We start from the raw sequence: 16713 nt of genomic DNA, 5'->3' as shown, positions 1-16713 counted from the left end.
AGTTTTGTTTTATGGCCATAGTAAGCCCTTAATAAATAACATACCTTTCTTTTCATAGCACAGGTTGGACTTAATGCACCCATGATTGAGTATACTCTTCTTTGAAAATTGGTGAAGATTTTATTATATTATATTAAAAATACTAATTTATGTCATTCTTATAGTAACTTCCACTCAAAGAGGACACAAGTGCTCTCTTGTTAAAACCACTAAGTTATGACGCTAAACATCAATAGATGATGTGATAGCTTATAACAACACAAAGCAATACTTCAACCAATGATTATGCTAATGAGTACTCATTAAGTAACAATGATAAAGATCTCACACATATCATGAAAGCTACTTAACACATAGAATGGTTAGAGTACTCAAAGAAAAGCCAAATGGTGATAAGGGCAAGGGTTCCACAAAGTAATACCAAGCTTGGATTAAGCACAAAGTACATACAAAGATGCTAGAGCTCTCATACACTAGACAAGGTGTTGAGACCTTAATTTTATAGGCTCAAAGGAGAAAGGTGCCTAGCTCTCTTCCACTTACCCACTCTCTTGCCAACTAGAGGAGGTGCCTTTAATGCTAGTCTTAATGCTAGTCAATAACCATGGGTTACAAGCTAACCCATGGTTCACACATTTTCCTATACCCTTAGCATAAATGTATTAAATCCAATGTTACACACTAATTGATGGATGTAGATCAACTTATTCTAAACACCCTCTCTTGATCTACATACATACCACGTAGGGTGTGTAGATCAAGGAGTCACATAGTATCACAATGAAAATTTACCACAAAGGAACTAAAAATCCCAATCTGATGTGTTGACCATGTTAGCCTCCTCCTCATATTTGGCTTTGCATTTATCCTTGTCCTTGTCTTTGTCTTTATTGGTGGAGTTCCCTTTCTCTCCATCTTTCTTCTTCTTCCTATAATCTTTGATCATATGCTCTTTTTTCTGCAATAATCGCTAATTCTCGGAGCCTTCTTTTTATCTTGATTTGCAATTAAATCTTGCTCTCCCAAGAGATGTGGTGCATTTTGAGATGATGAGCTTACCTCCATTATTTATGATGCTGCTAAGACAAGTGTGACATTGGGTTGATTGGAAATGAAAGAAACACATTATTCAAATGAGTCACGCTGCATAAAAGTATAAAAATAGCTTCTTCTTCTTCTGAATTGGAAACACCTACTCTAGAGAGTTGATCGCATAGACACCTAAGATCATCCACATGAGTTGAAATTGTTGTCTTTTTAGCTTTTTCTAACCTATAAAGACAATGTGTACATATGTACTCCATGGCTATGTGTGTTCCCCATGTTAGCAAGGCTATGCTAACATACATACATGTGTATGCACACACACTCACACACACACACACACATACATATACATATATATACACACACATACATATACATATATATACACATACATACACATAGACACACACATACATACACATATGTATACATACATACACGTACACACACACACACACATATAAATACACATATATACATACACAACATATATACACACACACACATATATGTGTATGTACATATATATATAAATACACATATATGTACATACACACACATACATACATACACACATATATGTATACACATGCATATATGTGTGTGTATGTACATATATATGTATACACATATACATATGTGCATACACACACACATATATATGCGTGTACACACATGCACGCATGCACACACACATGCACATATATACATACACACACATATACATATATGTGTGTGTATACGTACATATATGCAAAGTCAATACATACATTTATGGATAAAATGCATACATCGATGCAATGGAATGTTTTGTAGAAGTAACACCCTTGAAAAACTATGAAATGTATCTAATGGCCTCGTGTTTAATATGTTTTGTTGATAAAAAGAATAAAATGATTTTGAAAAACTCTCATGAGAATATCTATGGTTTAAAAAAGAAATTGATATCTAAATCTACACTTTACTCAATTTAAGTAACTAGAAATTTTAAAAAAGAATTGATATCTATATCTAAACTTTACTTAACTAAAGTTCAACATTATTTTTACCTTGTTTGTGGTACTAGTGTTTTATTTTATTTCAATCCTTTCAAAATGTGAAGTAGCCTTTTATTTTATTTCAATCCTTTTATTTCAATCCTTTCAAAATGTGAAGTAGCCTTTTATTTTATTTTAATCCTTTTAAAATGTGAAGTAGCCTTTTATACCCATATTTTCCAATAAAATTAATAATGCTCAAAATTTCACTTTTGATAAATACTCATAATTTCAATTATGCCAAAAATTTCTCTTTTACCATTTAATTACTTGGATCTCAAATATCAAACTTAATTTCTAGCTTCACCCATTTGTGCACTTCTAGATTCATTCAAAATAAGCATTATTTATGGCTCTAAAATTTTTAAATTACTAATTGTAAAATCTTAAAAGAACAACAAACTTGTAACCATAGCAAAACGTTGATGTAAATGCCATGGAAATCCAAGCTATTAGAATCTGATTCCTAAGTTGTCAAAATAACAAGGTGCCATCCAAGCCATTAGAATATTAGTCTAAGCCATCAAAACTTGTGGCGTTTTGCCAACATTTTTTGACCACTTCGTGAGGAAGCAAACCTTGAGGTTCTTGGAGTATCTTGGCATCCATGTGGTGCATGATTTATAACTCATTTTTGGTAGAAAAAAATAGACGACATGGTGTAATGCATTTGAAAAGTCAATTTCAAAATAGAGGACATGATGTAAAGCATTTCAAAAATCAATTTCAAAATAAGGAGAATATTTCATATGCATGTATTTATTTTTTGTGCATGGTCACTTGGGGGAAGAGAAAAAAAATAGAGGACATGTGGTGCATGATTTATAACTCATTTTTGGTAGAAAAAAATAGAGGACATGGTGTAAAGCATTTTAAAAGTCAATTTCTCTAAATAAGAAGAATATTTCATATGCATGTATTTGTTTTTTGTGCATGGTCACTCGAGGGAAGAGATATTAACGAGCATGATAAATTACTCTAAGATAGCTAATTCCTTAATGTTAATAATTAGCCATCTCCAAATAATCTCTTATTTTATAAGGTAACATTGGGTATGAATATGTTAAAAAAATTTACAAGGTATGTTGACTCAAGAAGTGTAGGGTATTTTTTCTGACAAAAGAAGATATCTTGTTATTAAGACCACTTTCGAGGTGAACAAGTATAAAAAACTTTACAAAGTAAAGGTTAGGTTTTCTAAAAAGGTTATTGACAGCTCTTAAACTAGAGCCAACTTTTATTCATAGAGGCAATTACATATAATTTACATGGATAGCACCATGATTAAAAAGTACTTAAAATGTCATTTATGAGGATGTGGTCATCAAATTTGTTTTTTGTAGCCAAAGCTTTCATTTGCGATACATGGGGGGTTATCACTTGTTTACATGCAAGATTTCAAAATATCATCTAATGCGCATTATTTGAAAAAGTGTTGGTAGCCATGTGAGACTAGATATGTGACAGGTTTACACACTCCAATTAATCAAATTCTAGGGGGCCTTGATAAACACACCATGAAACACCTTGATGCACTTTTCCCTTTCCCCTCATGTGTGTAAAGGGGTGATTAGGCTCATAGCTCCAATCCCCCTTGTCCACACAATGCATATGCATGGTTTTGGCTTGTTATGTATCCTAAACTTCTTGATTTTTTTGCTTATCCCATTTGTACATTAATCTACCTTTTAATAGTTAAAAAAAGAGACCATTTTCTCTTGTTTTTTGTCATTCTCATATTTTTGAATTTAAAAAATCTTGCTAAAATAATTTTTTTTCTTTCATTTAAGTATTTGCTATTACTTTCCTCTTTTTCTTGAGAATGTTCAGAATTCCTCTTTCTCACTTTCTTGGTTTTTTATTTTCTTACATCTTCAAACAATCAAAACTATATGACATTATATTATTTCTAAAGTTCTTTTAGTTCTTTTAGTTCTTTTGTCAATTTAAAATAGTAAAGTCATATGCCAAAGATTTTGTGTAGTCTATCATGGATTGCAAAAGTTTCCATTTGCACAATTCTAATATAATTATTGAAAGGCATAGCTTTTTAATATAGATAGTCTAAGTAAAAAGATGCTTAAAACACAAAAAGGAACAAAAATGTCTTAAAATTAAAATTCTCACAAAAAGGAATTTAACTTTTAAAGTTTTAATTCTCATAAGATATTCTTGTCTCGGCATCACAACTGTACTTAGGAATTTATAAGGCTTAAGTGTGTTTAAAGCTTTTTGAAAACCTCCAATCATACATTTTTTTCAAGCCTAATTTTAGATTCTTTTATTATGTGCAATGAGTGTGCAACTATTGCTTCTAATGTGTAAATGGTTTATTAATATGTAAATGGTTATTAATCTTCAAGTGATAACGTTACTAATGTGTAAATGGTTATTAATCTTCAAGTGATAACGTTACTAATGTGTAAATGGTTATTAATCTTCAAGTGATAACGTTACTAATGCTTCTAATGTGTAAATGGTTATTAATCTTCAAGTGATAACGTTACTAGATACCAAATGCCTATATACCACTCATTTGCAACTATTACTATTGGAGACCAAATGCCTACATACCTAATGTTAGGTCCTTTTATTATGTGCATATGTACCTGTGCATGTCGCCCGTGCATGCATGTGTATGTGTACATGAACATTAAAGGTATACTTATAGTAGTGTGTTTGTGTGAGCATGTGTATACTTAAAAGTCATATAAACATTGAAGGTATACAAATATACACATAGCAATATACATGTACGTGAATATATATGTGCATTTGCATATGTAAATATCTTGGTGTTAGTTTGCAAAAACATAACTTCCATAGTTATGCACAATTTCCATTTTTTGCATTGTAGATTACATTTTAAGTAAGCAAGGGTAGAGGGAATTGCCTCAAGAGTGCATTGATGATCTATCTTGAGACTAGTATCTAAGATTTTTTTTGGCTTGTTAAAAGTTTTTAATTAGTGAAGGCATTATGAGAGACCCCTTCATGTACACTCACATTAGCCACTTTCTTGATCTTGTGGACCCCTTTATGTACACTCATAAGCCACTTTCTTGATCTTGAATACTATGAAAAAAATAAAGATTAAGATGTAAAGACTTACATCATCAAGTAAAATCAAATTGGTACAAGACAACTTTACCATAGAATACTAAACTTATAATACTTGAAGTGATGAACGTAAAGACTTACATCATCAAGTAAAATCAAATTGGTACAAGACAACTTTACCATAGAATACTAAACTTATAATACTTGAAGTGATGAACGTATTTTTAGGTGGATCATAGAAAAAAGTACAAGAATTATAGTAGAAAAAGTTTAATATTGGCAATATACAATGTTAAAGCAAGGAGCCTAGTGTCAATTACACATGATGTAGCACATGAAAGACTAAAAATATTATAAAAGACAAGTCATCTATAGTACTAAAAATATTATAAAAGACAAGTCATCTATAGTACTAAAAATAACTTGACTACAATTGGTCCTATCTAAAGTAAAAGTACCACACTTAATTTTTGCCCAATCATCATAGCCAAATGGGAGACACCATTATCCAAAAAATTATAATTGGGAGGCAGGTTCTTGCACTTCCCTTCATTTCTTATCAATATCACAATTTAAAACACATCAAGAGTTATCTAGAATGTGTATCTAGTGGAGTATTTTTTGAATTAATTTAGTATCCAAGTGGTGCCTATTACCATTAATCTATAAGTAAGGGATTTTAAAAATGACATTAGTAATTTAAATAATTGATATATAACAATGGGATTTTGAAAATGACCTTAATAATTTAAATAAGAGTGAAATGAACCATGCTAATGAGAAAAGAATGCATGTGCTTAAATATCACACCCACTTACATGAATGTTGCAACTTAGGAGGTTCTTAACAAAAACTTGAAGAAGACAACTCGAAGGTGAAAATAATAGACATTTATAACTCAAGTGACATCATCAACAATAAGAAATGGTGGAATTATGTAACCAAATAATTACTAAAGTAAGAAAATAAATAATCAACTAAGATGTAAAGAAATCCCATAATTAATCATTTAAACCACCCTGAACCAGTGCAAAAGGAATTCATAGTCTAGCGTGATTGATGAGACCTTAATGGGAACCAATTTAATACCCAACTAGATTTTCTTTAAACATAGTGTTTCTTATGCTCATTCATACACAAGTCCTTTATTAGAGACTTGGAGGTGACGAATCATCTTTTTCTCACATAAAAATCTTGGTTTATAAAGATAACTCATGAATATATGCCAAAGCAATTTAAGCTTGCATATTTATGCTAAGGGTGAAGATTAACACACGTGAGAGAGAGAGAGAGAGAGAGAGAGAGAGAGAGAGAGAGAGAGAGAGAGAGAGAGAGAGAGAGGCCTCAAACCTTTAAAAAAAATAGCGGCCAAATGTTAGTTAATGTAATGTAGACATTTGTGTGCCCTGTTTTATGGGTTTTAAGAACTTTGGTTGTAGTGGCTTCTCCTTTCAAACATTATATGGGTGTTAAGATATTTGGTGCTAGTGGCTTCTCCTTTCAAAAATTCAATGAGTAATGCATTTGCATTACCTAAGATTTCTTGCTAAAAAACTTGCATAATTATGTTGCATAGCTCAACATTGGCTAAAAGACCTAATAGTATACTATTATGCTACTTGTATGTGTCAAATTAGTGGCACGTATTAATACCTAATTCAAGGTTTCTTAGCAAAAACTTTAAGCTTGCCCTTGGTTCCCTTCACACATGCAATTTTTGTGTTAACTTGGATCTAGGTGTTTGATGCCTTTTTTCAGGTTTCTCAACAAAAAACCTTACACCTGCCCTTAGCGCCCTACATACACTAATAAGTTTAAACCTGCCCTTAGCGCCCTACATACTCTAATAACTTTAAACTTTCCCTTAGTGCCCTACATACTCTAATAACTTTAAACCTACCCTTAGTGCCCTATACACTGTAATAAATTTTAAACCCTAAAACATAGTTATAAATAATTAGCTAAGAAGCAAGCTTGATGCTCCTCTTCCACTTTTTTCCTTGTGATTTTGTTAGGTGTGTGCTCTGTGTATAAAAACAAGAGTCTCCCTCTTGCTTATGTAGTTGAAAGCTTAAGAATAAAGTTTTTCTAGCAAAGTTCATGGATTTATCAAAAAGCTTTATTACAAAGTTTGCACAAGGCCCCAAGTCCCCATGTAAAAACAAGAGTCTCTCTTTTGCTTATGCAGTTGAAAGCTTATGTAAAAATAAGCATGGACTTACAAGGAACCAATTTCTCAAAGGTTAAAATTTTCCACTCTCTAATAATGACACATGTATATAAGCTCCCATAACCTTAAAATTTGTATTCATTCTTTCCTCTAGAAATCTTAGGTAATGCAAACATTCTAATATTTTCCATCACTAAAGTGATTACTATCAAATAAACACATCACTAAAGTTATTACTAAAATACTAAAGTTATTATTTAACTTATATACATGGAAAATCACTAAACACATCTTCATTCTAATATTTCAAAGATTATGCTAACATTTAATGTGAGGTTGCCCCTAATAAACCTTTGAGCCTTCTACTTGGATAAAATTTACTTAACAACTATGAATTTAATTTAAACTATTCTAGAATCATGGCATGTATTTAGAAGAAAGCAGACACTCTCCAAATATCCAACCTACGTCATACATGTGTGCTAATGTATATCTTGGAGGACTAGTACTATCTTAGATTTAGACTTGTATCCAAATCTCTAACATTCCCTCATCTCCTAGCCCAAGTTCATCCTCAAAGATTTAAATGTGTCCAAATCTCTAACATTCCCTCATCTCCTAGCCCAAGTCCAGACTTAAAGATTTGGACTGATGTCTAAATTTAGGTTACCCATTCAATAACACAATTCCAATGCTTTGGTGTGACACAATAAACCAACTCTCTAGAAACTCTTAGGTTACACATTCAATGACATAGTTACAATGCTTTGGTGTATGCCATTAAAGCCAACTTACCATCCTCAGAGATTTGGACTTGGGACTAGTTTTAGCCACAAGTCCAAATCTCTAATGCACATAGTACATACCTAGCCCAATTCCATCCTTAAAGATTTGGACGTGTTCAAATACTTCATTCAATAAAGGTAGTGTTACCTCACTCTCTAGCCTCAAGGGGCTACATGTACCCTAATGTCTTTTCTTGGAATTGTACTTATTGTCTTAGATTCAGACTTGTATCTAAACTTCTAACACTACCTCATTCCCTAGCCTAAGTGCATCGTCTATCACATTAAACCATTTTTAGACTAAGTACAAATCTCTTAAGCACATAAATACCTCATGCTCAGAGATTTGGACTTGGGACTAGTTTTAGCCACAAGTCCAAATATCTAATGCACATACTACATACCTAGCCCAAGGCCATCCTTAAAGATTTGGACTTGTGTTCAAATCTACATGTTGCTTCATTCAATAAAGGTAGTGTTACCTCACCCTCTAGCCTCAAGAGGCATCCTGATGTATTTTCTTGGATTGGTACTTATTGTCATAGATTCAGACTTGTATCTAAATCTCTAATGCTAACTCATCCCGTAGCCTACGTCCATCATCTATCATTAAACCATTTTTGTGGTGGTCAATCACCCCAAGAAAATAACTAATAATAGTAGGTAATAAAAAGTAGCCATTATGTGATGTAGATTGTTTTTAATTACCTTTTTCACTAAATATAATGGTAGATAGTCAAAACCTTACATCTAGGATTTTTAAAAGACAAAGGAACCATGTGAAAGAAAGCTACATCTAGATTAGCCTAGCTTAGAGAGGTTGGCCTAGGATTAAGGAGAGAAATTTTTAATTTTCCATCACTAAAGTGATTATTGCCAAATTAGGCTTATTTAACTTATATACATGACCACCCTTTCACATTACACTTTAATGTCTCCATGGGCATGGTCCTTTTCCCATTCACTAACCTCTTGGCCTTGGGCCCAAAACACGAGACCTTTAAAAGTTTGTTACAAACCATCCCCACCTAAAGAGGTTTCATCCTCAAAACCATAGATGTGTACAAATACAATCCACAAGGATGGAGTACATCACTATAATAACAAGGGCTCATGCCAAAATCATGCTCATACCGATGCACTGTATATGGTGTCAAGAACACATGTATATGGCTGTAAACTGCCCCAAAAGCCTTCAAAACAATCCCATCTACTCCATAATGGCATAAGATGCTCGCATAACTTCTAAGCACTATGCATTCACAACCCAAGGGCATAGGGCTGTCCACAGAGTGAATTTATAGGAAAGTCTAGCAAACAATTCATTGTTATTAAGCCTCATTGGACCCCTCAAATGCATCCAATAACCCATCAAACCCTTTCAATGTAGAGGCAGGTTGCTAGGAAGCTTCTTCCTTATGTAATCCTCACTATTTAACAACTCCCCTTCCTCTTGGCAACCTTTGAATATTACTTATTTCATAACACTCATTGGTAGGACTAGAAATGTTGAATATTATAGGGAGATTAAAATTATCTCCTCCACTCAACCATTTGGGATTCTTTCATGGATTCTTTGCTCCTAGTGTCGCTTGAATTCAATTTGGGATTCTTTCATGGATTCTTTGCTCCTAGTGTTGCTTGAATTCAAATTTTTCTAGACAAACACGCTTTCATGTGTAGGACCAAACCTAATACTCATATGGTAGGAAGATCCTTGGTAGTTAAATGCACTATCTTCTAGAGTAAATTTGTCTCTCAAAATATTTTGGATCTCAAGTGCATGTAAAGATGTTTCACTAAGCCGAATCTCAGTGCTTGTGCTAAATTATTTGTTTACAAGCCTCTAGTTCCCCAAGGGATGAGTTCTTCATGGCATGGATAAATTTGGTTTTTCATGTCAAAAAATTTCTCTTATCCTTTAAGTTTAAGGTAATAACATGGATTGGTACTATTTCCACAGCTGCTGTTGATGAGACTAAGCATCGTCCATAATTCAGCTATCACGGTGTGAATATCTAGAAGATAGTCTTGCATCAATAACGAGAGATCACAGTTATGAAAAACTCTGGTTTTTCATGCCACATGGACTTGATCATTTATTTGTATTTTTTTAATCAATGGAATTTAGTAGTCAAGTTATGACCTTTAGTCACCTTAGCAACTCAAATATATAAAATAACTTTAATGTGAGTTTCTCAGGTAATTCACAATCGTGAAAAACTCTGATTCTTCATGCTCAAATTTTTTAATCTTTTAGTATCAAATATACTTCAATGAGCTTAGAAAATCATTCTTGATCATGTATTCACCTTCATATCCTTAATTGATAAAATTGTTTTGTCATTATTTTCTAAAGAAACTCACTGTTGTGTGAATATCTAAGATAGTCACGAGTGAAAAAATTGCTTGAAAAACTCAAGATAGTCTTTCAACGACACTAAAAAACTTTGGTTTTCCATGTCAAAGGTTTTTTACGCTGCTAAGCAAATAAAAATTTAGGGATAAGATTTTTATTTTTGGCAGGCAATCCCTCAAATCAAGACATGGTTTTGGAGACTTTGTGTCGGCTTGAATTTCATTGGTTTTTCACAAAAACTGTGAAAAATTCTTGTACACAAAAAACTAGTAATTGCCTTTGATCTAATTTTTGGGGGTCCAAATGTTGTTTTAACTTGCTCAAAATATGTAGTTTGAGTCTTCTTTACCATAGCTAAGGCAATGACATCTTCGGCAAGACTCAAACGATAATATTTTTTAGAATTTTTATGATTTTGAAAAAAAAATCAAAGAACACAACACCTTGGTTTTTTATGTTGAAATAAAGAATTATTACATACTCAAAAAATCAAACGAAAATTCATTGGACTACTTTCCTTCGGGCTTCCCAAGTACTCACAAACCAATCTTTCATCCAAATAAATAAATAAATAATCAAACGTCTATAATACCTTTCACCATTTTGTAGCAACCTTGGTTTATGCACTCACATCTACATATAAAACCTCAACAAAACTAAACATACTGATTTTTAAGCATGTAAGGAAGGAGATGAGCACTTTAAGAAGAAAGAAGAAGCAAGATTAGATCTTTAGCCAAGCACTACCAAAAATGTTTTTACCCTTTTAAGAAGTCTATCATTCAAGCAAGTATTAAAATCGACAAATCATCATGGGATTCTTACCTTACTTCCAAGCTCGTGGTCTCCTTAAGAGCTGGTTTTCAAATCAGTGAGATCAAAACTTGTTAGCTAGGATCGACGAGATTAAAATTTGAAAGGGATTGGTGATCCAATTTGCTATTGGCAATCCAAAAGTGCATTTAAGACAATAATTGGCACCATTCTCAGTGTACTTTCAAAGTATAGCATGGGTCTTTATACCACTTTATATCCTCTTATTTATAAGAGAATATTTAATTTTTACACTTGACAATTCTGTTTTTTGTACCCTTTATATCCTCTTATGAGAGAATGTTGGATTTGTACCCTTTACCATTCCTTTTTTGTACCACTTTATACCCTCTTATAAGATAATATTAGATTTGTACCCTTGACAATCCCCTTTTTATACCCTCTTACATGAGAATATTTGATTTGTACCCTTTATATCCTCTTATGAGAGAATATTGGATTTGTACCCTTTACCATTCCCTTTGTGTACCACTTTATACCCTCTTATAAGATAATATTAGATTTGTACCCTTGACAATCCCCTTTTTATGCCACTTTATACCCTCTTACATGAGAATATTTGATTTTTTGTACTCTTGAGACAATTCCCTTTTTTTCAGCCCGTGTGTGGAAATGAAGATCATTTATAATCGATTGTCCCACAGTACCCATTTTCAACTCTTAGTTTAACAATCTTGATGCTAGATGATCCAAAAATTCGACAATCTAAAAATTCCAAAGAATAAAAATACTTAATCTTTTTATGTTTTTTGCTTTTTCGAGGTTTTTCCAGATATTTTTTATTCATTTTTAGGATAGTAGTGATGTATAGAAACACCTTAATGCCATGATTATTGTTAACCCCTTTTTCGTACACCACATCTTAGCACTATCTACCCTCTCCACATGATAGTGCACATGTATATGCATATCACTTTGGTGCACATATCATATATTGTTTACCTTAGGATATTTTGGTAACATTGAGCTCATTGTATATCTTTTAGATGAATCATTTATGCTCGCCATATGGCATTGTGCATTTACGAGATGGACCTACCTTTTCCTATATACAGAGTGCATAGGTTGGGGAGACCCTCTAGCAGCCCAGGTTATGGAGTCTATCCTTTTGTTCTCTCCATTGAGTAGAATTACGTCTTATGTTTTTCTTTTCTCTTCTTAGAAGTTGAGGTGTCTCCTTTCAGGGTTAAAGAGAATGCACGGGAGAGATAGAGCTTGAGTTCCTTGTAAGCAAACACATACGTAAGAGAGAGCAAGACACAAGAAAGAGATAGATGGCATAATTTTCTTCTATTTTCTTCTCTTCTCTATAACCATAAACTAAAGAGATAAGAGTACATACTATAAGAGAAATTACTCTCCTACTATAATATACAATGGTCAGTCCATATTGTTAACATGACTATATGAGATGGCACTATAACTATCTCATACTCTACTATATGAGATGGCACTATAACTATCTCATACTCTACTAATCCAAACATGGTTGTCACATAGCATGTTGTCCCACTAGCGGCATATCAACCACAATCTCACCAACCATGTATAAGTGTAGAAGATATCATCTTGGCAGGCCATAAATGTCCATAGCACTAGTTGAGTTTGATATCTTAATGCTCTTCCTTGAGCTCAATTCCACACACTGTACTCCATGTAAGCTCCTAAACTTGTGGAGCTTCTCTATGCCCAATGCCTTCATGAAGATGTCAGCTATACTTGTTCCTTTGTGTAATGACATATACCAAATCTACCTCAATGTGATTCATTGTAGCATGGTATACGCAGTTACCAAATGTATGCTACTCATTATGTTCACAATAAATGATACGAGCCCTATCCGTGGGCTCACCCATATCACGTAGCTTCCAAAACCAAGATACCTCACAAGCATAGCAGCACTCCTATACTCTGTCTCTGTACTCAATAAGGTAATATATCGCGGCTATTTCTTGTTGCTCTAACTCACAGAAACACTCCTAAAGAAAACATAAAGCTGTTAGAGAACTTTTTTGTACAACACTACCAACCCAATGAGTATCTATGTACCCATGTATATGTATCTCTATGGTAGCCTCATAGAAAAGTCTATAATTAAGTGTGGACTTTATGTACCTAAGAATCTATCTAGCCACATCCAAGTGTGGCTTCCTAGGGCCTACATAAACTGACTCAGAAGTCTTATAGCATAGCTTAAATCTAGCCGAGTAATGGTCATGTAGATCTAGTAAATCTAGCCTAGTAATGATCATGTAGATCAAGCTACCCACTATATGCCTGTACATAGTGGGGTCCTCTAAAAGCTTACCTATATCTTTGGAAAGCTTTATGTTCCAATGGCACTAAAATAGGCTTGTATATCATACCATGATTGGACAACATGTCCAAGCCATACAGCCTAACAAAATGCCATGAGGTGATCTCACCACCTCTATACCCACATAAAATCTTACTTTCATTAGAGATTATGTCCACTAGGTTACCAAGACGATCGAGATGACATCTTGAGCATGATTAGACAAGGCCTCCCTCATGCGGATTTCTAGTGTAAAAGTGGAGACTTCAATATGCTCGAGACCACGGAGGATAGACTCAAAGGTAGACAAGATACCATCTCGAGTTGGGCTAGCAGCTTTGGGAGGAGCCATCTTCACCATCAAGGGATGGGACCCCTGACATCTTTCAGAGTTTGGGCGTAGCCAAGCTGAGATTCTCCAGATCCGACAAGTGGAGTGCAAGCCCCAACCTCTCCCAGCTAGATGAGCTTCTATGTTGATGAGTGGCCTTGTGGGGACAGGGTGGTTTGGTTCGTAGCTTGGATGGCATTTCTATTGCCAACCATTCGCCGATCATCCTCTCTCTAGAGGATCCTTGGCAACAGGATTGGAAGCTACCGGCATGAACCCGGAGGTTTTGGTGCATGCCGGTAGCTATTGGCATACTTAGGTAGCACCTTGCATGCATTCGGTGCTCCGAGTGCATGCCGGTAGCTCACGGTGCATGTTAGTAGTTATCGACATGCATTGGAAGCTACCGGCATGTACCTCGAGCACCCAATGTATGCTACATACCTAGGTAACATCCGATTTAATAATAAAATGGATTAGTAAGACTTTACTCTTGGATACACTCTCTTGACATTGTGGGGCTTGAATGAGGCCCAAGTGCTACATAAGTATGCCGGTAGAGCTGCCAGCATGAATCGAGAGCACCAGATGCATGGTGGTAGCTTCCAATGCATGCCGATAACTACCGACATGCACTACGAGCTACTACTGGCATGAACCCGGAGCACCCAATGGATGCCAGGTGCTACCTAAGTATGTCGATAGCTTCGAATACATGGTGGTAGTTCCAATGCATATCGATAACTATCATTTGGGACCTTGGAAGAATACCCTGAGTTTTTCATTTTTGTTTGGTATCCGGGTGGTGGTCCTCTCACTTTGACATATATTTTACCCCCTTCATTGGCATGGATTCATTGACATTGTGCTCTAGAGCTGTTGATGGAGTTTCCCATTTTTATTAAGGATCCAAGCGGATGACTTCCATGTCATTCCTCCATGTCCTTGCGCACTTTTTTCCCACATGGTTTTTTCCCTTTGGATAACCATCTCTCCCTTGTACATACTTATATTGTATTCCCCTTTAGGTTATGCTTATCCAGACACCTCTTCATCTCGTCTTCATTAACACACTTTGGTCCCATCCCTTTCCACGGATGTGGTTTAGAGGTGGGAGGATGTTAACCCCTATACTTATCCCTCACCTCACATTTAGCTTTTGTATTCATCCAAGGGCACTTTTCCCCATGAGTTTTTTCCCCTTGGATATCCCACATTGCACTCATTTGTGTGCACACATTGCACACAATTTGTATTACTTTTTGTGCACATATTTTGGATGGCTTGAGGGGTGATGGGTATGCCCACACCGTATTGGTTGTAATATGTGTGATCACTCTATGCTTGCCATGTGGCAAGGAGATGAGACTCATTTTCCTATATAAAGAAGCATAGGGTGAGACGCAAGGCATCCCTCTAGCCTAAGTTGGGATCCACTACATTGGTGTCATTTTGGGAAATCTCTCTAACTCTTGCTTTCTAGGTGAGGTCTTCCACTAGAAGCTCTTGCATGTGAGATATGCTTGCATGCTTGTGTGGTTGACATTCTTGGTCGCTTGGGCTACTCTTGGTTGCCAGGTTGAGTCTTGCATTGGAGCTATGGTATGTGTGAGATGCTTTGTGCTCATGTGATTAATATCCTTAGTTTTCATGTAATAAGAGAGGTGGGGGTGTGTTTTCTTTTGCATGGAGAGGGTGCCTATCTATGTGCGAGTTGCGATGTACCTTTTGAACATTACAACAAATCGAGTGAGAGAATTGGAGTTTGTCCTTGTTTTGTCATAGAATCCTTACATGAGTTATTTCTATTTATTCTATTTATGTTATTTCAATCTTCTCTTATTACTTTATCCCTTTTCAAGTTCATTCTTGTCACCTTATCTTCTTGTCATCTTCATCTAGTTACCCTTACCCCCTCTCTCCTCTCCTCCTACTTTCCCCCCTCGAGAACCGGAGTGTCACCGGCGGTTGGGTAGTTTCCTTCTATGTATCTTCCATCGATGCGCGGACCCCCGGAGTGCTTGTCGGCTAAGCCTTAACAAGAGGGCTGACATAGAATGGTTATTCCTTGTTGACAGCCTTAATGATATCATCTTGGGTGGCCTTTGGATAAGTAATTTTGGGTACTGTATTAACCAATCAAAGCAAATTATCACCTTAGAACACCCAGTGAGAGTACATTCTCAATGCTCTTAAGAGAAGAGGATCCATTGGCCACAAATAGAACCTTTACCATAACCTATGGATCTTGAAACCCTAGAGCCGCCGAACTTAACTCTACTCTAATTCTTCCAAGATTTGAAACCTTTGGAAATATCAACAACATTCAAGTAAAACTTTATTCATGGTGTGAATATAATCTCATGAATGTTGGGATATGGGATTTAGTAGGTTCAATGTGCACTACAAGCTCATCCTCTCAGCAGGACATGAATTTGCATGTATGGGGTACTTTGAACATATAATTTACATACAAACTAACCCCCTTAATTGCAAGTTCTTTTGTGATTGAGTTTGTGTTGGGGGAAGTAGACTTAGTTCCTGGGATGGGAATGGATTATTGCTACCAATGTAAAACCATGATTTATGAGCAATACATTCACTTTGAAGGTCCATAATACAAAGATGGTGATGCCATTTTGTGATAAGGAGAATCCAATGCTAAAAGATCAATATGATGATGAGCATAAAAGATTACAAGGTTTCTCCCAAAAATCTACTCAACTTGAAAACTTGCCTTCTCCATCAAAATAGCCCTTCCCGACAAAGTCTCTATCCTTTATGCAAGAAGATT

The sequence above is a fragment of the Cibotium barometz genome, chromosome 18 (genome assembly GCF_041138505.1).
Source record: "Cibotium barometz isolate CiBa-2024 chromosome 18, ASM4113850v1, whole genome shotgun sequence".
Taxonomy (NCBI): Eukaryota; Viridiplantae; Streptophyta; class Polypodiopsida; order Cyatheales; family Cibotiaceae; genus Cibotium; species Cibotium barometz.
The sequence above is the reverse complement of the archived record's forward strand: the minus strand, read 5'-3'. Positions refer to the sequence as shown.